At 33.1% G+C, this 25783-nt stretch overlaps 1 long non-coding RNA gene across 1 annotated transcript in view; it reads left to right on the top strand.

Annotated features, from left to right (window-relative positions):
- Positions 1-24528, top strand: part of LOC132717766 (uncharacterized) — a 35049-nt gene extending 10521 nt beyond the window's left edge. The window contains exons 2-3 of the long non-coding RNA XR_009623992.1: positions 17871-17984; positions 20896-24528. This is a non-coding gene — a long non-coding RNA (uncharacterized LOC132717766). The remainder of the gene's footprint in view (positions 1-17870; positions 17985-20895) is intronic.
- The last annotated feature ends 1255 nt before the right edge of the window (positions 24529-25783 follow it).

Here is a 25783-nt window from a genome sequence, read left to right as displayed (position 1 = left end):
GAAATTCTGATATATCGGACCTTGGTGGCAGAGATCTACACCGAAGAATTAAGGGGAGATCACTGCGTGAAGATTGCCGTTTTCTATCAAAGATTCTCGGCTCTTATCGTTATATTGTAGTTCGGAAAGTTGCGACTGGTAGATAACCCATAATTTTGCAGCACTTCCGGCGAAAGTTATAAAAACCATTACTATCTAGCAGATACTTGCGTTACCATTAAGCTTGCTTTTCGTGATTTTATGAATAATATATCCAAACAGTGATTTAATCGCTCAATAACATCACTGTGTGGATTTCTGATGCGATATCATCACCGATTTGGAAAAATTATTTCGATTCTAACACGACATCAACAAATAAATACTGCCATACATGATATTAAGCAACATTGCGCCTGATTTGTTTCTGTACTTTTTTTCAGGGCGTCGCATTTTTAGAAGTTACGTCATATGTATAATGATTACGTCACATGTGTAAATTAAGTAAATGTGAAACGTCATCAGTGTTTTTTTGTTTTGTTTTTTGCATAATAACACAGACTTTCGCTTTTTCTATATTAAATAGGGAAAAATGCGGGTTGTGTTAGAATTTATTTTATCTTATTCACGTCATATACAGTGGGGTGAACGTTTCAGTTTACACGCAAAACGTACGCTATGGAAAAAAACGCACGCACGTTACACGCTATACGAACGAACGTTAAACGAACGCTAAACGAAACGAAATACGCAGACGCACGCAAAACGATATACGCTAAACGAAATACGCTACACGATACACGCACGCTAAAACGCACGCAAAATGGAAACGTTTCTAAACCTTTATATAAATATAGAAATCATATTAAGTTTTTAACAACTTTAGCTACATGTAGATTGATTAGCGATTGCTAGAAATGTTGAGCTGAAATGCACTCAACCTAGCACTAACATTATTTTTTTTACAGCCTCAACTAATGATTTTTTAAAAAATACAAGCTATCATGCGCTTATATCGAAAGTAATATAATTAAACGTGTTCCTCTTTATGCGCAATCGGATAAAAAAACTATCCCTTGACTATCCCTTGCATTCACTACGTAGGCCGACGTAATAGTCCACAAAATGGACGACATGGAAAAGTGCATTGTAAATTATCATAAATATACAGTGCTAACAATTAAAATCTGATGGATTTATAAGGCAAATCTATATATACAGTGAGGCTGCATCATAAACAATCGAATTTTAAAATCTTGAGTGTTGAATAAAGGAATTAACTATTTTGACAGAAGTCATGAAAACAGATTATAAACACAGGAATTTACCACGGATAACATTAAGGGAAAAGCTTCCAGAATCAGGAAGGATTAAACTGCTGGCACAATACGTAGATTTAAGTTGATGTCCTGTATGTTTAATTAGGACACCGCATTATTTACTGTGTTGTCGCCAGTGAAAGCTTCGCAAACCGAAAGTGAATGTAGAAATAAACAATACTGAAATCCAGTTAAATCACAAAAAAAAGGTAAAATTTCTAGGGCATTACAATATATGAGTATATATAAATAATAAGAATGCACTTTTATTTTGGGTCTGAAACTGTAATCGAGAGGAAAAATAAGGGAAATAAGGAAACCGGTCAACCTCATGCACCTCAATTAGTGCAAGATTGGGAGGTCAGTCAAGTGTGGGACTTCCAGGAATTTGTGAATCATGTGTAAAATGTAAAGTTATTAAATTCAAAAAGACAGCGCAACAGGAAATATTTTTCATATCACTTAAAATTGAAATTTATTGTCATGCGCTGAATATGTATTAATATGCTATATTATTACTAAGTAACATTAAAGCAGCACACCTCCAGATTCATGTTAATTTTCATGAAAATTTTGGAAATGAATTGAAAAGTAAAATATTGTGAGGTGAATCAATAAAAGTAATTTACATTTTACAACCGACACATACAATCCACGAAAAAAAGTGGTCAACATATGTAAAAACAGCCCCTACTGCGTTAGTAACGCAGTAGTAATATGGTAATAAAATACTATAAAATCAGTGACATAACATGTAAAATATAACTTGGACCTTGAAAGTGATTACCTTTTTAATATCTTAGTACATTTTTGTCAATATTGATTTTCTTGAAATATTTTGGCTCATCTGGAGGCATGCTGCTTTAAATGCCTAGTACCTTCATTTTTATGTTACTGTTACAAGTTTAAAAAATATGCTGCCTTACCGAGACTTGAACCCCGGACCCTCGGAAACCATTCTGCAGCTCAACCTACTTAACTATCCGGCTGCTTACACATCACCTCCCTAAATAGTGGACAGTTTGGAACCATGACATAATCCCTGAAGCGCTTTATTGAAATTCGTCCTTGATTAGGTACATGGTGAATTAGGACGTTTATACCATCGTTTAATACCATCACAGTCCCCTGTGGAATAGGTGATAGTATGAAACTCCAAGAAACTCTATATAGTTTCTGATTACACCCAGTAGAGGAAAAAAAACCTGTGGTATTATAATAATCTAAATGATTAATCCTTACAGGCTATCCTAAAAAAACTCACTGGTGAGGAGGCAATTAATTTAGGGCACCTGCCTAGGTCCACACAAGTCTATGCAAACTCCCCCCCCCTTATTCAAAAGCTGTAAAATTTAGTACTGCTACAATGTCTTACAAAATATAAAATCACATTACTAGACAATAATTAAATATTTCACAATATTGACATATGACATAATCATTAATAAATGCAGACAAGCAAATAATTAGCTGGAAATATTTATTAATCACAAAGTAAGAAAAATATGCAGCCTGACTGAGACTCAAAACAAAGACCCTCAGAATATCATGCCTCACCAGCACTACCGTATGAACCCTTTGAATACCATACTGCAGCTCTACCGCATAAACATTTTTCACTTAATATGTGATCCGCACTATAAATGAACATAGTCCCCCACTTTATTGAAATATCTCCTTAAATAATTCATGTGAACCCTACCGATTTGGGCGGTAGACTACCGATTTTGGCCAAGTAAGACCCCCTACCGCTCGGGGTTTACAAACTACCGATATTTCATTTCAAAAGCATTAAAAATTTTACAACACAAGCGTTTCGGTTATCATGATCAGTGTAAACATTTATTGACTGATTTACCGATATCGATTCGTTTTACCCATCCACAGTCTGTCTATTTCACTAAAAATGTAACACAGTCTAATTACCTTGACCTTGGTATCGGCAAATTTGTTTGTATATTGTCAGTTTTTCACAGCTTGACTTCGGGGTTTATAATTGCTGATAACAGTAATTAGGCACATGCGAGGGAGACTAAAATCTGGTAAGTACCGTTTATTGTTAAACAAATACACTGTCAATTAATGCCAATTATGTTATTTTGAATGAAAATTGTTAATTGTCATGGGGATTAACACGCATCCACGACAGGTGTCTACAAAATGTAATATTCTGTAAGGCTATGATTTACATCTAATTGTGAGGATCAATTTAAACTGTTTTAAATTATGAAATGATGAATAATAAATTAGGTATGATAATTGATATTTTTTTCTGTTTCAGGGATCAGAATGGAAGCAATGCATTGGGTATGGGTCTGACAACGCTAGTGTCATGTTTGGCCGTCACAACTCTGTCCTTTATCGTATTCGTAAGAAGCAACCTGATGTGTCTGATATGGGCTGTGTTTGCCATTTAGCCAACACTTGTGTACAGTGAAGTCAAAAAAAAAAATGTATGACATATAAAGACAGTTCTAATTGTGTAAAGTGTGTAAGTGAAAGTTGAGTAAATTACATAAACATCAAAACACAAATGCAGTAGAAAAAACATGTTTGTTTTATAAAGAAAGTTTTTTAATGATAAAATTGGGTTGTTAATTAGTTATCATGCAAAATAAAATGTTTTTAAAGAACTTGTAGTTAATGCTTTTAATTATTGTGTGTTAAGACCTTCCTGTACGCAAAAAGTCCGGTTTCCAAAAATCTCCCTCCCAACAGACTCAATCTACCTACTTTTAGGGTCAAATCTCCCTACTTGGCACCAGAAAAAGTTCACATCATGAACTGACATAGTGAGATGTTTCTTTATACAGTCTTGGCCCTATGTTGGTTCCCGAAAGTAACTGTGCAGCCTGACTTGGGCTCAAACCTGGGAGGCTTGCATGGACACTTTGAATACCATTCCGAAGCTCTACCAACTGAGCTATAAAATTTCTTCCATCTCCCCTTCCCTAATCATTGAACAGTTAATACTGTGACATCCCTGCCATATTGAACTCCATAATTTTTTCACGAGTATAGAGAACACGTCTCAGCTATATACCACCATGGCTCTACATTTTGCCCCGATATCAAACCCCGGACAATCAGTATACCATATGGGGGCTGTACTAAGCTATCTCAGGCCATCTCATTTTCCCACCACCTCCACAATTAGTACAGAAAAAAAAATATTAGCTCAAATATACCTTTTAAAACCCAAAATGGTAAGACTAGTGCAGAACTCCTGGATTAAAGATGAGAGTGCATCATAATTTTGTTAACCTATCTAGCTTCAGTAAAGCAAGGGCCAGTTAAGCAAGGGCACCAAAAAAAAATATCCCTAGAAATATGTCAATTTCCCTATATTAAGTTATTCAAATTAATACAGCAAATACTAGACAGTTCATTGAGCTCAAGCATGTTACATGCATGTATTTAACAATTAATTCCATTTTATCTCTAGTTTAAGGGGAAGCAACTCATGTTTACCAAATTGTTTGGCCTTATCTGTCTATCTCAGACAGACTTTCTAGCTGTTTATAAACAATTAGGTTATTGGCAGTGTGCTTATCAGGCTATACAGAAACTTTCTTATTATTTTTTACTAATAAATAGAATGGAATAATGGATTGGGTTGATTTCAATAAGTCCATACCTATAGGTATTCTGCAACAGGATTCATCCAATAATATATTTTTTTTGATATTCAGAATGTTAATTAAATAAGCTTTGGTGATAGAAGGTGGCGCTACTACCTCAGACTGATAACAGGCAATTCAAAGAACTTGAAGTGCTTCTTTGGATAACTTTGTTTAGTGAAAACCAAGAATGGCTATTCATTGCTATTTCTTCTAAGGCGAGCTTTCTTGACTGCATGCTTGTTATAATGACCCGAAGTGCAATGCACAAGAACCAGTACTCTGCACTTCTTAATTTTTGAGTTATTGCCCTTTGATAATTTTCATACTTTATTTCTGTCCGGGGTATGAAAGCTTTGGACTTGAAACTTCATAGGATGATAGATCTCATTAAGAAGAAGTGCATTACCCAAAAACCGGTACTCTGCATTCCTTATTTTTTGAGTTATTGCCCTTTGTTAATTTTCATACTTTATTTCTGTCCCTGCCATTTTTCCTTATCTATAAAAGCTTTGGACTTGAAACTTCATAGGATGGTAGATCTTATTAAGAAGAAGTTCAGTGCCTAAGAACCGGTACTCTGCATTTCTTATTTTTTGAGTTATTGCCCTTTGTTAATTTTCATACTTTATTTTTGTCCGGGCCATTCCTCCTAAAGTATAAAAGCTATGGACTTGAAACTTCATAGGATGATAGATCATATTAAGAAAAAGTGCAGTGTACAAGAACCGGTACTCTGCACTTCTTTCTTATGAGTAATTACCATTTATTAATTTTCATACTTTATTTTTGTCCAGGCCATTTCTTATAAATTATAAAAGCTATTGACTTGAAACTTCATAGGATGATAACAAGTTTAGTGCACAGAAACTGCTGCTCTGCACTCTGTTAATTTTCATATTTTATTTTTGTCCTACCCATTTCTTCTAAACTATATTGTTCACAAGGCGACACATCCCACTCGCGGAGTTCTAGTTTCAATAAACTTGAACAAGGAAGCTTAGGCCAATTACCAGGGCGTCCCCGGGACAATACTGGGATCACCCGTAGCTCAACCGTGGTGAAATTAGTGATGGTTGGGATGGACGGTGATGAAACCGTGTGAAGACGGGTCTCGAAGGAATCAACAAGGAATCAACCAGGAATACACCGGGTTAGAATTGGCACTTAATATATATCCTGTGTTATGTTGGGTACTAAAAGACAGGAATGCACCTGGCCTTGGCTTTGTCGGAGATGTGTAAACGCAATTTGATTTTTCGGAAAAACACCATGGAATACTCCGGTTCAACCGTTTGAGACACAGAATCAATACTGTGACCAATACCGGGACAGTGTAAATGGAGCTTTAATGGCTTAATTCGACAGCCCAATTATAATTTTAAACCAAGTCTGAGCTGGCTAATATTTTTTCTATTATAGAGTGATGTGAATGCTAAGCCTGTATGTTGTGATTATATGTCTAATTTTGGGACAGATTTACTTAATGAATTTATTTATGTCTTATTTATATTATGGAGGGATACTGGTTTCAATATTCAGTTCTAGAGCAGAATCAATCCCACTACAGACTTTTAACAGAGAAGGTGTTTTCTTGCACTCTTGTATAAGACTAAATTTTTTGGTGGCTGAGCTGGTAATTGGACATTTCAGACAATAGACATTTCTTACCAGATACATCAAACCAGAACAGTTTTTGGGACATTTCGAACCGGATATTTGGACACTTTTGCCCATACATTGGACACTTTGGACCAATCATTTAGACACTTTAAACCTTTCTATGGGATGAATCAGACCAGTTTAAAATATCAATTTTTGTCATATTCATGTACATCATTATTTTTTACGGAGACATGGAAAACAACAAAGTACCATGGGCGCCGGGTAAAAATACAACAAAACTACTCAGTCGTATTTTTGAGTTTTCGTCTGGTGCCTACCAAAGCAAAAGTACAACATGACACAAATCAGCCACCGTATAATTTATTATGTACTATTTTATTTGTACAAAAATAAAGAAATAGTACAATGTATTAGTTAAGTTTTAACTATACATGTATAAATAATGGAACTATCAATAAACGTCTTATCCCATTTCAGTAAATATCTATAATACTCGTTATATAATTGCAAATTTTGTCAACGAATGTGTTCATGTATATTGTTTTTTGGGGTTTTTTTTCAATGCTTGTTAATTGAGAGAATTAATTTACCTGTTTTTTAAAGCTATCTAACCGTATTTATCATGGGAAAGAGATGTTCACTTTTAAGCTCATAAAAGGTGTAAGCGGCCGGACAGCTGAGTCGGTAGAGACGCTGTGCGGTAATCTGAGGGTCACAAGTTCGGGTCCCTTTGACTGCCTTATGGCTAAGAGTTAAATTCACATTGCTCTGTAACCCTGAGAAATTCTAGAAAATATTTGAATATTTACATATATAGCAGGGAAGTATTTTACGGTTAAGAACTGTTAAGTATTTATAGGGAAATAACGTGTAAGCGGCCGAATACCTTAGCGGGAAGAGCCGCGGTAAACACTGGTAAATGTACATGGCTACGAGTCCCTGCCAGGCTGTTATACATATCAATAAAAATCTGTTAATAAGAAAAAGAAATATGAAAAATTGTAAGGAATTGTTTAAATTTAATATCACCCTAAATAGGATTCGGACAGTCTGTGTAAAAATGCAATCCGGCGTGAATAACGCGCGTCGATGTCATGTGTTCATGATACTTCACCATAGGGTCACAAACTAGATCGAATGTTAGAGTTAACAACACTAAATTTATGTTATTTATAGAAAAGATTTTACTTGAAAAAAACAAAAACAACAATAACAAAAAACTGTCAAATATTATCATAATAAGTAGCTTTGATTACATGTTCTAAACTAATAACAGACGCACGCTATTTAAGGTTCCGCACCAAACGATAAACGGACGCATACGCACGCTAAATGATAGCAAACGCACGCTCTCAAACGCACGATACACGGAAAACGATAAACGTTAAACGCTTATAAACGATACACGCTTCAGAAAGCGTTTCATCAGACGCACGTTGCACGATATACGCACGCACGTAACACGAAAAACGGACGCACGAAAAACGCTATTTTTGACAACCGAAACGTTCACACTACTGTACTTATCTAAGAGCGCTACAGCCCTCGCGGGACCGGGCTTCCGCGTACTAGCCTAAAATGATTTCAAAATGGCAGCGCCCTATTAACTGAGGATTTTTCCCAGCTCGTTAGATACATTATTTTGAATGTGCATTTATTTAATTTATCCACGTCATACATTTGATCTAAGAGCTCTACAGCCCTCGCGGGGCCAATGACCTCGCTCGGACTTTATTCGTGCCGATTCAACAATTAACTTATTTAATTTGTTGAATAACTAGAGGATATTGAATGAGTGTATGTTCAAGGGGGTGAATCACGCTGTTCGTTACCCAAACAAACAAGAATGCGGATGCAGCCGAAAAGTAAGTTTTTCCCTTTCTTCTGAAATTCGTGATGTTTTTGTTTAAAGGTACATAAAATAACCTTCTACACAATTCTTGGCACACAGGCTTTTATTTCATGATGTTTCGTCCCGTACTTCATCTGAAATACGCGTCACCAGATTCGAAGCGAGAGAATTTTCCACCGGTTTGGTCGTAGTAACGTACGGCCTCTTCTCTCAAATTCATTGTTTCTTTTACATATAAGTATATTAACTGAAACCACTGACTTTAAAAAGTTGTAATATGTCGTCATCTAAGCATTCATTGAATAACCGCTGAAAATATTAATATAGTCGGAATTTTTCATTAAAAATTAACGATAGTTAGGAAACTACTCGCCTATATGACTGAAATACTGTTGGGAAAAGGCGTAAAATGAAACAAACAAACAATCAAAATATTACACCTGGCTTTGTTAAATGAAAGCGGCCGCCATTTTTAAAAGATGTGTATTTAACGGGAGGAAAATAATTGTGTTTGATTCTGAGTGATATCATTTGGATTTGTTAGTCATACACCTTTTTAAAAGAAACAAAACTTATTTAAGGATTGTAACAGACAAAAAATAAGTGTTGACAGACGTGAAAACATTCAAAAAGCGGCTAGGAAAATGGAAAACTTGAAATTGTTCAAAGGCTGCCGCACGAACGCTGGGTTGTTTACTTATTCTCCGGGCTGATTGCTGTCATTGCTTTTCAAGTTTTCATAAAGCATACGTAGGATACTTAAATATGCCCAAATGTCATCAAGAGCAGTTTTCCATGTTGAAGGAATGTATTTTTCATACCGTAAAAATTAAACAAAAAAAATTAGAGATGATATTTGGTGATTGAAGTTTGAATGAATAGAGGTAAGTTTTCTTCTTTTTATTACTTTTGACATTTAAGTTATTTATCAATTTCATTTTAGCTTTTTTTAAACAGCCTGACATTGTTACAATTGGTAGAATATATTTTTCACGGATAAATCAGTAATCCACTGAAAAGCATAAAATAAACTAGTGTAATATCGTTTTTATTAAAAGGCTTTATTACACTTCTGCGCCGCGGTTTATGTGATAAAACAATATAATGCTAACCTGAGGCTCGCATTCACCACGTTCAATAACTTTGGTATTAAACCTACACTCATTCAATATCTTTTACTTATCACATTCCCGTGTAGCTTTTGCGACTCTGTAAAATTGCTATTGCACGGCCGTGCATATATTTTGACGTGACGTCATTTCGGTTTAACAAACCTAGTGTAAAGACGCATTTAATGTAAGCGTTATACTATAGGCGCGTCAATGAATTTTCACTTTAAACGGTCTGTGATAAATAGAATATTAAATTCGTGTACGTTCATTATTGTAGTTATTTGCCAGAGGCTCACAAAATTCAGTATTGAACTTCCACAATAGCCTCTATATATTTTTATTCTACTCGTTCAATAAATTCAGTATTAACCTTATTCACTTATTAAATATCCTCTACAGTGCATACCTAGATTGAAGAAAAAAAAACAACAAAAAAAACACACACACAAAAACGGAATGCGACATTATCCATTATCGGTCAACTTTGTAATGCCTTGTGAGCTTTTGTTCTCACTTTTCAGCTATTTGTTAGCGCTGCAATCCTTTTGATGAGCCAAATTATTTTGAAAAAATCAAACTTGAGAATAAAGTAATAAGATTTTAAGAAAGGTAAAAAGGTGCAAGATTGAAGTATTTATTTACATATGTGCGATAAATGGCTGATTTTACAGTTTTTATCACCATATTTTCACTGAGTCATTTACGCCATAAGAACTATTTTGCATATTTCATGTATTTGGAACTTATTTTGGTAAATTTCGGGGACTGAAAGCGCAGTTTGTAATGTGTTACGTACTTTCATTGTTCTCTTTACACTATTTTACGTTTATATATACATTTTCAAAATGTTCATTTAAAAATAAAATTAATATGAAATTTGGGGTTTGCTGTTTTAACACACTGCAGTTATAGTTTAAACAGTTAAACAAACAAGGAATGTTAAAAAAATATCATGTGTGCTTCTTTTCGTGAAATTCCTTTCATATGTTCAAAAGCCTACCTCCAGTATATAAAATAATTACAGAAGCATTTCTCGCTCACAATGTCACTGTCCTTCGAACAGTGTACATAGTTAAACAGTGATTTGATAACGCTCTACACAAAATTACTTGCAATTGGGCCACGAGTGCGATTGAAATAAGGGTTAATATAAATGTACGTCACTTGCTCGTTGCAACTGCAGAAAAGACTTGCGACATTTATTTCTTGCATATCTACGGTGTTCCGTTTGGACAATAGAGATTTTTTTTATTTCTTCTGTTCCCGCGATGCACGATGGTACAATGGTGAAGACGCGATGGTACGATGGTGAAAACACGATAGTACGACGATGAAAACGGGATGGTACGATGATAAAATCGCGTTTGCGCGATAGTAAGATGCTGAAAAACGCGGTGTTAAATCGCATGTTCATCATAGTACTTTTGCGTTTTCATCATCGCGCCATCGTGTTTGCATCATTATACCATCACGTTTTCATTATCATGCCATCGCGTTTGCACCATCGTACCATCATATTTTCACCATCGTGCCATCGTATTTTCACCATCGTACCATCGCGCTTTCACCAACGTACCATCGCGTTTTCATCATCGTGCCATCGCGCTTTCACCATCGTACCATCGCTTTCACCGTCGTACTATCGCGTTTTCAACATCGTACCATCGCGTTTTCACCATCGTACCATCGCGTTTTCACCATCGTGCCATCGTGCTTTCATCATCGTACCAACGTGCTTTCACCGTCAAACCTTCGCGTTTTTTTTTATCATTGTGCCATAGCGCTTTAACCATCGTGCCATCGTGAAAATTGTTTTATTTAGATAAAAAAAGATATTTATTGCATGTCAGACAGGATTATCCACGTTTACACCGGTGCCAAGAAACATTTTCTTACACCCCCATGTTAGACATGTCGCGCGCTTTAATTGACGTCATTGCCGCGAGCCTTTTATGAATGAATTGCGTTCTTCGGATGACGTCATTTTACGGTTATGAATGAAGTTGTAAGTTCATGCGCTTCTATAAGAAAAAAGAGCGTAATGAGAATATCAGTTTTCGTAATTTCTGTTTGAAAATAATTGATATGTAATATGCAAGAAAAAAAAAAAAACACAAGCTGTTGGTACATACGTGATAAATGAATGTATCTACTAGTATCTCTCGGGTAACTGTTTAGCGGCAACTCGGCAGAGCCTCGTTACCGCCGTAAACAGTTACCCTCCAGCTAGATATGCCGGTCTTTTTGTTGAATTTTGTTTTGAAAACTGTCTAGAATCATAGAAGTTGGTCTAACTAAAAAAATAAATCCGAACACTAAAATCTTTTATTCAGTCAATACCGCTGTACAGACGTTTAAAGAATTGTTAACGTCACGTCACAGTGTAGCGCCAACAGCGCGTTCATAAACAGTCAAAACAATATATTACTGCGCGCTGTACAATTGCAGTTGCATAGCAACCTAGGGAATTCGTCACCATTTTACTTTGAACACTGAAACAACATAACGGGCTTAAATACAAAACTGAAAATTATTAAATCGATAATTTCACTGTTTAAAACATAGAGGATATTTGCTTGTTTTGCATGTAAGATTGAAATATAATTTCACTGAGTGAACACCAGATGCAATATTTTCACGAGTGGAGTAGCCACGAGTGAAAAAAGAATATCTGGTGTTCACGAATGAAATATATTTCAACCTTACATGCAAAACAAATACATTTTCTTTTAATTTCATGCTTTTTAAGTGAATTTAAGTATGTTTTACTGATTTTGCCGCGTAACGTCGCGCATTTTCTTTTGTGACGTCATCACATATTGACGTCAAATCATCTATTTTGAAATATAGTTCTGTTAAACTTTCTCTAATTTTGTTACATTTTTAACATGACGTATGATGACATGACTTCTTTTCCTAAAGAAGCAAAATTTACGTAATGCGGCATCTATTTCTGCCTGTTATTCCATTTAGTTATGATTTTTTTTCAGCCGCATTCAGATATAGTCCGGCTGCAGTGAAATTATATTTTATAAATTTCACTAGTGGTTTATCAGAATATAATCATCTGATATATTACATTGTAACACTATCGGTAATTTTTCTGTATAAACAAAGAAGGCCCGAAGCGTGCATTATTCTACAACAATGCACTCGCCGTTCTTATTATCTCCCTGTGTATTTTCACATTGAGGTCGCCAATTTGTTTGAAAAATTTGATAAATATAAACAATTTTTCGTCGAATTCTGTTGTGAAAACTATATAGAATGAAAGAAAATGGTCTAACTAAGAAAATGAATCCGAACACCAATATCTTACATTCAATCGTCAACTCTGTACAGACCTTTAAAGAGTTGTTTACCTGACGTCACAATGTAGCGCCAAACAGCACGTACAAAACGATCAAATCAAGTACGCTATTTCAATGTCGTTAACGAGTTAAGTTTTACATTTATTTCACTTTTAAAAATGTGTATTTCGCTTGGAAATTCATAGACTGAAATAGACTGAAATAAAATAAACAAACAAAGTTTTATCAACGTTTCCAAAATTCCAAAACGTTTCCAAAATTCGTTATTCTCAAAATGTTTCTACACACGGTAGATTTAACGGCAGTTTTTTCAACCCACTTGGTCTTTAAAGAACGTTTCTATTGGAAACTCTGAGACGAAAACAAATTTAACCACCAAACATGAAGTCCAACTTTTTAATAATAATTATATTTTTTCTTGACGTGTTAGAATGGAAATAGATATTAATTCTACGTGCATTATTGTATAATAATGCACGTTTTTCGTTCAAATGCTTTGTAATTAATCACTCAGGCCTATCGGCCTTCGTGATTATATAACTACGCATTTGAACTCAAACCGTGCATTATTCTTCAACAATGCACTCAGAATTGATATCTATTTCCTAAGTAAAACACTGGAAAGCATTAAATAAAATGAAATAACAGGGTTTTTTTTTATTCCACTGATATATTTCTATAAACTACCAAAAAGAATGTAATAATAACAGGATATGTTTTCGTATGAGTGAAATATGGAATATAATTTCACGAAACATGATAAAATGCAACATATTTTTTCCGAGCCGTAACAGTCATGTTAAGTGAAATTCTAACACTCCACTGATTTTGTCACTATAGACAAAGAAGAAGAAAAAAACGGTAATAAACTGCCAATAATCGCTTGTTAGGGACTACTTGTATATGCGGCTGTTATATTTTCACCCTTGGTTATATAGTTTACAAAGTCTTTTCAAACAACAATAACAAGCATTTTTTTATATTTTCAGTTCTTGTAATGTTTTCTTTTCAAACAATACCGAAATATTATTTAATTTTACCCATGAAATATGGTGCTATATTAGTCAAATTTGTAAAAAAATAAGTATGAAATATAAATATAATAGTGGCCAGAGTCAAAACTCATGTTTATTTTAAGGGACTTCTTTCGCCATTTTGTTTAAAGAATCTGATAAATAAAAACAAATTTTGTTCTACAAAATACATAGAATGATAGAAAATGGTATAATTAAGAAAATGAATCGAACACCAATATCTTTAATTCAGTCATTAACGCTGTGCAGACGTTTAAATAGTTGTTTACGTGACGTCACAATGTAGCAACCAAACATCGCGCGTGTTTAAGATTAAATATATTACTGCGCGCTGTACAATTGCAGGTGCGTAGCAAGCAAAGGGATTTTTGACCATTTTTCTTTGATAATAAAATTAAATAAAAAGGTAAATTGTTTCGTTTTTCGTTAAATATGGTATATGTGTATATATATATATATCACTCAACATGATAAAGTGCCACACATTTTTACTCGCTGTCCCGGCTCGTGAAAATATGTTGTATTTTTTCATGTTTCGTGAAAATATATTCCATATTTCACTCAAATTAAAAATATCTTACCCATAAAATATGGTGCTATATCAGTCAAATGTATTTGATATTTTTAAAAAATAAATATGAAATATAAAGTGGGCGGAGTCAAAACTCATATTTATTTTAAGGGACTTCTTTCGCCATTGTTATTTATTTATCAGATGTTTTAACAAAATTGCGGAAGAAATACCTTAAAATAAATACAATGTATGTAAGATTGAAATTTATCACACACCAGTGCCGATTTTGCGACTCTGTTAATATGGTATTGCACGACTGTGCATATATTTTGACGTGACGTCATTAGCGTTATACAAACAAAGTGGTGTAAAGACGCGCTAAATGTTAGCGTTATACTATAGGCGCGTCAATGAAAAAAGACTCTTATTTCACTTTAAGCGGTCCTTATTTTGGGTATGTGATAAAAAGAATATTAAATTCGTGTAAGTTCATTACTGAATTTATTGCACTCGTTGAATAAATTAATATTATGCTAGCCAGAGGCTCGCATAATATAATTTTATTTAACTCGTGCAATAAATTCAGTATTGAACTTACACTCATTCAATATCCTCTATATATTTCACTGAGTGAAAATAGAGTAGCTTGTGTTCACAAATGAAATATTTTTCAATACTATATGTAAAACAAATAAATTTTCTTTTTATTTTATGCTTTTTAATTGTTTTAAGTATTTTTTTACTGATTTTGCCGCGTAACGTCGCGCATTCTCCTTTAAGACGTCATCAATTATTACGTCACATCATCAACTTTAAAATATGCCGATAGTTCTGTTAAATGTCTCTGATTTTGTCATTTTTAACATGATGTATAATACAATCAACTTTCTTTCCTAAAAGAAGCAAATTTACGTATGACGGCATTTTTTTTGCCTGTTATTCCATTTAGTTATGATATTCCAGATATAATCTGGCTACAGTGATTTTTTTTTTACAAAGTTCACTAGTGGTTTATCAAAATATAATCATCTGATATATTACAGTAAAACACTGGAAAGCATGAAATAAATTCCGATCTTGTACTGAACTAGACAAATATCCTATATAAATTTCACTGACATATTTTTATAAACCACCGAAAAGCATTTGATAAATTTCTTCTTCAAATAAACCGTGGCGCAGGAGTGTAATAAAGTCATTTATTACATGCTTTTTGTCGGTTTATAGAAATATATTAATTTAGTGGAATAATTTTATTTCATCTCGTGAGCTTTAAAAACAGTATTCTCACGAGTGGCGTAGCCACGAGTGAGAATACTGTTTTTAAAGTTCACGAGATGAAATAAAATTACATCTTACACAACAAACAGACAAAATTTCTTTTTATTTTATGCTTATAAAAACAAGTTAAAACGAAATTTCCATAATTTTAACGTTAATATTAAAATGTGTTTCCCCCATTGAGAGCCCCATTTAGACGGAATTTCTCATTTAAAACAAGAAGTCTTGAGCTGAAAAATAAGTCCGCCAATCAAGGTTAAATGACGGTGATATTTATTCATTTTATTAAAAAAATATGAATGATCGCTTGTTTTAATAATAAAAACAAACAATTCTTGCAGGAGAAAATTCAAACCATCCATCCATATTTCTGTTACTTACTGCGAATTTATATTAGACCTGGCTTTCTAAAATGTAAACGGCAGCCATTTTTTAAAGTTGTGTATTTCATGGGAGGAAAATAATTGTGTAAGATTCAGAAGGATATAATTTGGATTTGTTAGTCATACACCTTTTAAAAAGAAAGAAAACTTATTTGAGGGGATATAATTTGGATTTGTTAGTCATACACCTTTTAAAAAGAAAGAAAACTTATTTGAGGATTGTAACAGACAAAAAATAAGTGTTGACAGAAGTGAAAACATTCAGAAAAGGAGCTAGGAAAATGGAAAACTTGGAAGCTTGCTGAAGGAACGCTGGGTTGTTTTACTTATTTTACGAGTGATGGCTGTCAATGCTTTTCAATTTTTCATAAAGCACACGGCAGTTATTGCTCGTAGGATACTTTAATATGCCCAAATGTCATCAAGAGCAGTTTTGCATGGGGAAGGAATGTATTTTTCAGACTGTAAAAACGAAACAAAAAAATTTAGAGACGAAATTTGGTGATTGAAATTTGAAGGAATAGAAATAAGTTTTCTCTCTGTGTTACTTATGACATTTAAGTTATTTATCTATTTCAGCTTTGCTATTTCTTTTAACAGCCTGACATTGTCAGAATTGTCAGTAAAAATAAAATTGAGGTACCACATGGGGAAAATCTTAAAAAAGTAGTTTCGTCATTGAAAAAAGTGAAATTATATTTTGATAATTTTCACTGTGAAATTATCAAATATAATTTTCACGGATAAATCAGTAATCCACTGAAAAGCATAAAATAAAAGGGGAAAATGACGGGCACGCGGTAATTAGAAAATTGTGCGATCATAAAACGATCATAAATTTTTGTTGTAATTCGGGAATGACATCTACAAAAACATTTGATAAAAATCAGCAGACTAACAGTTAAAATAAAAGTTCACGATCATTAGTGTTAAAGTGGTATAAGAAATTAAGTGAAGAACATTACTTTGAGAAGCAGTAACCGTCATTGACCGCGTAACGTTGAAGCACAAGTTGTACATTAATATTATGACGTTGACGTCAATAACTTTTTGGAGTGCGCCGCTGTCGCTGACATGTGTTGATGTAAAATTAAATATTGTTGTAATGAAAGAAGCTACTCACATAGATTTTTCCGTATGTATTTGTTATTTATTCTTCTAAGCAGTGTAAACATTTCAAATTAATATCTCAAATATATTTTACGCAACAAAGAAAGTCCACGAATATTTGAATAACCCCTCGTAAGTGGTTACGCCGACGCAGACGACGACACCGACGCCGACGCTCTGGTGACTACAATAGCTCTACTTATTCTTATCGAATAGTCGAGCTAAAAAGAAAATTTGTTTAGTTTAATGTAAGATCGAAATATATTTCGCCTTGTGAACACCAAAAGTTCATATTTCACTCGTTGCTGCGCCACTCGTGAAATATACCTTTTGGTGCTCACTCGATGAAATATATTCCGATCTTACACTGAACTAAACATTATATCCTCTATTAAATAAAAACGATGTTACACTAAGTGAAATAACACTTTGACGTGACGTCATTTGCACTATAAAGAAACATAGCGTTATTAAAGGCGCGCTAATGTTAGCGTTGTACTATAGGCGGATAATTAAAAAAAATACCCATTTTAACAATTTACTGATCTTATTTTATATATGTGATGAATAGAATATTATTTTCGTGTAGATTCAATACTAAATTTATTGAACTCGTTGAATAAAACAATATTTTGCTCGGCAGAGGCTCGCATAACATGATTTTATTCAACTCGTTCAATATATTTAGTATTAAACTACACTTATTCAATATCCTCTATTTCTTTTTAGATTGTGACTATGGAGATAAAAAGCCATTTTGTGTAGGAATGTCATTACAACAGTGTCGAAATAACTTTGAAACTTGCTGTAAAACATGCCAAGATATACGATTAGATATTCCAGGTAAAACAAATTTTACTTCATTCCTATTTTGCATTTACGTTTAATCTTTCTTTCTAAAACGTACTGTTTTAAGCTATGTTAAGATGTCTGTAATTAGTAGGATACTTGTCTTTATAAAAGTTATTGCGAAGTTCCTAATTCAACAATTTAGTGTTTGAAACTTTCTAAAAATGAGGATTACGCAATCTCTAAAAAAACAAGAGGGCCATGATGGCCCTGGATCGCTCACCTGACACAACCGCATCCAAGCAATGTCTAAAACAAGCATCATGGCCAAGATTGATGACAACTGAGTCAAACATGTGACCTATAGTGTGTTATAAAGATTTTTCCATATTTGGGCAATGTGACCTAATTTTTGACCGGACACGACCCATATTCAAACTTGACCTAGAAATCATCAAAACAACCTTCCTGATTAATTTCCAGGAAATTTGGATCAAAACTGCATCCACTAGAGTGTTAAAAAAGATTTTTCTATTTTTAGCTCCTGTGACCTAGCTTTTGACCGGAGATAACCCATCTTCGAACTTGACCTAGAAATCATCAAAACAACCTTCCTGACAAATTTCCAAAATATTTGGATGAAAACTGCAGCCCCTAGAGTGTTAACAAGCTTTTTCTATTTTTAGCTCATGTGACCTAGTTTTTGACCGGACACGACCCATCTTCAAACTTGACCTAGATATCATCAAAACAACCTTCCTGACAAATTTCCAGAATATTTAGATGAAATCTGCAGACACTAGAGTGTTAACACGCTTTTTCTATTTTTAGCTCCTGTGACCTAGTTTTTGACCGGAGATGACCCATCTTCGAACTTGACCTAGATATCATCAAAACAACCTTCCTGACAAATTTCAAGAATATTTGGATGAAAACTGCAGCCACTAGAGTGTTAACAAGTTTTTTCAATTTTTAGCTCCTGTGACCTAGTTATTGACCGGACATGACCCATCTTCAAACTTGACCTAGATATCATCAAAACAACCTTCCTGACAAATTTCCAGAATATTTGGATGAAAACTGTAGCCTCTAGAGTGTTAACAAGTTTTTTCTATATTTAGCTCCTGTGACCTAGTTTTTGACCAGACATAACCCATCTTCGAACTTGACATAGATATCATTAAAACAACCTTCCTGACAAATTTCCAGAATATTTGGATGAAAACTGCAGCCTCTAGAGTGTTAACAAGCTTTTTCTATTTTTAGCTCCTGTGACCTAGTTTTTGACCCGAGATAACCCATCTTCAAACTCGATCTGTATTTCATTGAGACAAACATTCTGACAAAGTTTGATGATGATCCGATCAAAACTGTGACTGCTCGACTGTTAACAACCCAATTGTTGACGACGGACGCCGGACATAGCCCCATCACTATACCTCACCTTGACCACTTCGTGGTCAGGTGAGCTTAAAAGGTTCAAACACTTGACACAACGTTTCATCACATTAGTGCTGAAACGGATTAACTCCAATTGATGTTAAAAGAAAGTTAACCTCTTGCTTCACTTAGGTGACGTGTTGTGACAGCATTCTTCGTATTGTAAACATCAAATTGAATAAGTGTAAGTTTAATACTGAATTTATTGAATGAGTTGTATAAAATTTTATTATATTATTGAGAAATATTGATGAAATAAAATGTGTCTTTCATTTTCCATATTTTCACTGTGAAAAAAAATATGTTTCACTTTTTTTCACCGGTGTCTTGCTGGAACACGTTTTTTTTCTAAGTTCTGTCAAAATACAAAAGTCATGTGAAAGTCTTTCAAATTGTAATGTTACAAGAGAAAAATGTATATAATAAACGGATGATTCAAGTTTTTCCTATAAATAAAGGATTTATTTTATCTTGTGGGAGGAATACAAACTTACTGACTTGATGTCGTAAATGACGTCACGTTGTATTATTATTTGGCACACTTTCCATTTACCATTAGGTTAAAATGCCTTGCATATAATGAAAAGAACATTTGTTTAGTTCAGTGTTAGATCTGAATATATGTCACCGAAATGTATATTTCACGGTTAGTGCAGCCACGAGTGACATATGAAATTTTCGTGTTTATGAAAATAATTATCATATTTCCCTCGTGGCTACCGCCACTGAGGAAATTTTTATTTTCATTACACTCCTGTTTCTATAGAAAAAAAAAACTTGAATATCCTCTGTATATTAAACTAGCCTCTGGCAAGCATTATATTATTTTATTCACAATATTTTATTCAACGAGTTCAATAGATTAAGTAATGAATATACACGAATTTAGTATTCTATTTATCATATACCAAAAATAAAGATCGTTCGGAGTGTAAAAGGATCAGTTTTCATTGACAGGCCTATATATGTAAAACGGTAACGTTTTAGGCACGTCTTAACTCTATGATAATGTAATGAAAATGACGTCACGTCAAAATATTTGCACATGTTTACCATTAGAAATAATAACAAATATCCATATTTGTGTCCTCTCATTTAAAGTAATGTAAATATTCTCGTATAATCATTCAATATATATGAACGTTACAGAACAAAATGTTAATTTTATCTATATTTTTCGGACTTGAGCAAAGCTCCTTGTTCACAAAAAAAGAGAGAAAAAAAAGATTACAATACATAATCTAAACGCAAATACATGTAAGCAGATCTTACAATCGTCACATCAAAATATATGCTCGGATTCAACTCGTATTTATTCAACTCGTTCGATAAATTCAGTATTGAACTTACACTCAGCAAACATCCTCTATTTATCACATCCTAATGCCATCCTAATACAAGTTATAAATAAACTTTACAAGTGAAATGTAAACTAATGTTATTGAAATTTAAAATTGCTATAGAATTTAAAAAGATATTTAGGTAAATCAAGCTATTATGTTTTGTTGACTACTGTTTATTTCAGGTTGTCCTTGGGGTGATGAATATACTGACTGTACTCAGAGTCATTGCACCAGTGATTTTTCGAAATGTTGCCAAACCTGTACCCCAACTACTACAGCTATTTATACAACCGCCTCCGCTAAATCGAGCCGAGTGCAAGTTAGCCCCGCGTTATTGTTCTGTTTGTATTTATATCAATTTTATTCATGGATTCTGTCGATACGTTGATATATTTATTTTAATTGTACTGGGGTAAAAATTATGCATTAGGTTAAACCATCGGGATCTTTTTATTGCATTTTTTGCAGAAATTTTCCCCGTGCAACATGCCGATACTTTACTTTTTTCATTTTTTATTGTTACTTCACTTTCAGTCGTCATGCAACGTTTAATACTGATCTATCCAACATAATTCGATTAAACTTTAAATCATTTCACTTAATCGAAGATATAATATAATCTTTCTCATAGAATTTTAGCAAATTTTGGCAGTTTTTAGTTAATTCCCAAAGAAAAGTTTTTAAAAGAGCACTTTAATTGAAAAGGTTAAAACGTAGGATAGCGAACTTCGTTGTTTTTATCATTTTTTTCTTAAATAAAATCCATTTTACCATGCAAAGCTTAAGAAAAGTATCTGCTCTACTTTAAATATTCATTCTTTTCCGCTGTAAAATATTAAAAATTTGATGTTGTCATTGTGTCTTTGTTATCGCTGAAGTAAAAGTTTAGGGTATTTTGCAAGTTTGCCAGAAATATTTTGAACAAGAAACTATGATATAACAGGATGGCATTTATTTCGGTAATGACACTGTATTTCTTCGGTAACGTAGATTTCAGATCTAATAATGTAACATATTGGCTGCATATTAATAACAAATGTCTGTAAAATATACCCAAATCTGTAAATGTTCTATCTAGAGGGACTTTCTAACCCAGGAAAATTCAAAGAAGTTTGGTACCTTGCTAATTTTCAGTCAATTTCTTAAATATTCGTAGAAAGCAAAAATAGTCAATTTTGGAAATGATTATTTTATGTCTTCATTCAAAGGATATATATCATATATAATATATGAGAGGTCGAATGCATACACAAATTTTGTATTAGCATTTTTTTTCCAAAACATTCAACTTTCCACTTTCTTAATATTTGGAAAATTTAGTACAAAGCAGTTCGATATTTATCCCCATATAGGATGTCACGTATGTTTCATTTTATTCAAATGCAAGCAAAGGTTGAGTAAACAATTTTATTTTTTGTAAAATAATTTATATTTATGGATATTATTTTAACATCATTATAATATAGAATGAAATACGGCCAGTTAGCTTTTTGCAGAAACGAATTAGTTGTTGCTGAGAACATCAATATCTTGTAATATATTTTCAACATTTCTGCTGATACATCAACATATTATTAACATATCTTTCCTTTGTAAAAACAATTTTGTGTCTTCTTACATCTAATACAAGGTAACCGTTACTAACAGGCATGCTAATCCCAACTTTATCTTTAATTTTCAAAAGTTGTTGAATTGTAAGTTGGAGTAACGTATGTTTCACACTCGCTTATTTAAGAACTTTATCACGGAATTTAAACTTACATGTAAAATCGACTTTTTTTATTTAGGAATCAAATGCACATCATTCTATTGTCATAAAAATGCGATTTTATGTTTTTATATATGCATGTGTAAACAATATAAAGTCTGTTTGATAAAAGTAACGTTTGTTTCACTGTGGTTACTTAAACAAGCAAAAACTCGACCAAAGTTAACAAAATTTACTTACTAATGTCAAATAGATGTTAATGTTGCTGTTATACCCGCTTTCTGACTACAATTTTCCTTTTTATAAACTTACTTTAAAAAGTTGATAACGTATGTTTATGTAACGTATGTTTCATTTTTACATTGAAAGTGGGTTAAAAAATGACGCAAGACCGTTTAAGCCGCCATAATTTGTGGTTAATTTATCAGTGTTACACACATGTAAATTTTCTTTCTTGTTTGGAATCTTCTTTGAATGGATTGGCTCTTAAATAATGGTAACGTATGTTTATTTTTAAAGTGCTGTTGAAAAGATTTGAATAAAAAATGAACATTTCCGAAAATAGAATGATATTTGAGAGGCTGCAAGCTTATTTTTACTTATAATTATTAATATGCTGTATTATTAAGCATGCATCGATTCAATTATGTAATTTGAGTTTCACTTCTTATTGTTATAGGTTTGTCACTATTTATTTATATGCATTTGGCGACATTTGATCATCCTTTATACCAATGAAATTTTAACAGTCAAATATAATTTTTACCAATAATCAAAGTTCATATACACACAGCAATGACTAATTGCACATGTTTTATTCTGGAACTTATTTTTCTGAAACACAATTTCAAAGTTGAAAATTCCAGGTGGCGACAGTAACGTATGTTACATTTTAGGACATTAATGGTACTTGTAAATGGTAAATACTAAATAACAGATAGAAATGTAAAACTGAGAGTGCCCCTATTAGACAAAGTGACAGCCACCTTTCTAACGACATTTTGACCTCAAGAAAAACCTTCGTATAAGAGCTAACCAGTGGAACATCAAATTTTGTGTTTTATTGAGAATGAGCGTGTATTGGATTGTGACTGGCCATGAGAAACAGTAAACTTGGCAACTAAATACATTGTACCACTTTATCAGTTTTCAATCTTAATGAAATCAAATCGAGCCTTTAGATAAAAGTCGTTTGCACTGTTGTCAATGATCTGTAGGGGTCCATGTAAAAGGCGATGCTAGATTATATATTATTACATAGCAAATTCAGTAATAACTTTAGCAAATCTGTCAGTCATTTGCTAAAAAAGGAAATGTAGGTCGGCAACAAGATAGCTTTATTTTGAAATGGGCATGTCATTTCATAATCTCTGGATTATTGTCAATGTTTTTATACAAAAAAAGCCCATGGTTGAAATGAACTTTCATAGATTAAATGGTTATCTTTACAAAATAAATACAAACATACTTTGAGTTTTCACTTATTTTAAAAGTTATTAGTTATTATTCAACCATATTTTCACCATTTTCAGTTTACCCTTTAAAGGGTACAAAGCTATATTTCATGAAATATATTTATAACATTTATCAAAATTTACATAATATATTATATACATATTTTTCACAATCTCATGGTCGATTCTTATAAAGAGTTTTTAACATAGAATGTCCCTGTAATTGGATACTCCTGAATACTACACGTAAACAGAATAAAATATTGCAGAACAGACTACATAAGGTTAAATCTATTTAGCAGTGATTTCATAATACGTCATTTGCTTTTAAAAATATTTACATATTTATTTCATATAAGCATTTCATATAAGCATTTTGGAAGTCTTTCTTTTTCATTCAAACAACAACTTTTGCAGCAGATCTAAACATAGCTTTATACACTTAAATTATCATTGTGATTTGTGAAACTCTATTTGTTTTAAGTCATAAATGAAAAAAAGGGTTTAAATTGTCAAACGTACTGACAGTAACGTTGTGCTAATGAAATAAAAATAGAAATAATAGTTGTAAAGAGACTATAGAAAACATATTATTTCTGTTGTAAATTTGCAATAAAAGGTGAAAATAAAAGAGCTTCTGAATAAAAATACAATGTGACGCCTTTGCTTTTTAAAGTTTATTCAAACAGAAAGGGAATTCGGTTGATGGACATTTAAAGAAGAATATACATTCTTAATTTCATTATACTAACTGTGAATTGTGCTTCACGAGAACATCAAGGACCAGAAAAATATAACGACACTGAAGTGAAGTGAAGTACGGGGCAACTTTTTACAGCGGCCACACAGCACTTGACACCTGCTGTTGTGAAGTAAATAAAATGGAAACGAAATGATCCCTCGGAAGCATTAATTACAACACAGTTACAAGAGAATTGCAGACTAGGTTAGATTGAGTCTGTACATGAGGGATAATGAATACGTGCACATCCCTCACGACCCCTAGCATCGGCTTGAGCTGTACTCAATTCTCAACACTTAATAGTGCTGGCATCGAATGACAATGATCCCGAAGGACCAGAAAAATATAACAACACTGAAGTGAAGTACGCCCCGTACTCGGTTTGATTGGGTCTGTACATTAGGTATAAAAAGTTGCCCCAACTTTTTACAGCTGCCACACAGCACTTGACACCTGTTGTTGTGAAGTATAAAAATCTGGAAAAGAAATGATCCCTCGGAAGCATTATTCACAACAAATTACAAGAGAATTGCAGACTCGGTTTGATTGAGTCTGTACATAAAGGATATTGAATACGTGCAACATCTCTCACGCCCCCTAGCACCTAAATACACTAAACACCTTCTTCCAATCAAACTTGCAACACGCTTGCTGTTTTGAATTCTGTTTTTCTCTAATGTATGGCTAAATCTAACTAACTCATCGTTTTGATGTGAACAAAATTAACTACGCATCAAAACTCAATCAAACTGGTGTTAAATAGCCGATAAACACCGCTAAGATCGGTGTTATTTCGATTATAACAAGATAAAATAAGTGATCTACTCTTTTTTTTCTTTTCTTTTTTAAGAGAAGATGACTTCCGGTGCCAAGTTTTGCACAACGCTGTTCAATTTCGCACCCTATTGTTGTTAAGATATGGAAATTATTTAACAAAATAAATAATAAGAAAAAAGTTATTTTATCAAGTTTTCAAAAATAAAAACTTACGTCGCAGACAAAATTGAATTGTGTTAACAGCAGTGTTTAATTTATCATTATTTTTTTTTTAAATAACGTTATTCTAGCCGTTTATGAATGTGTTGTTTACATAGGATGACGTCATTACGCTGCTTACGGATTGGCGCCGTTTGTCAAAATATTTCAAATCCGTGGCGTTAGTGTAT

Source organism: Ruditapes philippinarum, unplaced genomic scaffold (genome assembly GCF_026571515.1).
Source record: "Ruditapes philippinarum isolate M1 unplaced genomic scaffold, ASM2657151v2 ctg3794_1_1_1_1, whole genome shotgun sequence".
In the NCBI taxonomy this organism is placed as follows: Eukaryota; Metazoa; Mollusca; class Bivalvia; order Venerida; family Veneridae; genus Ruditapes; species Ruditapes philippinarum.
The sequence above is the reverse complement of the archived record's forward strand: the minus strand, read 5'-3'. Positions and strand labels throughout refer to the sequence as shown.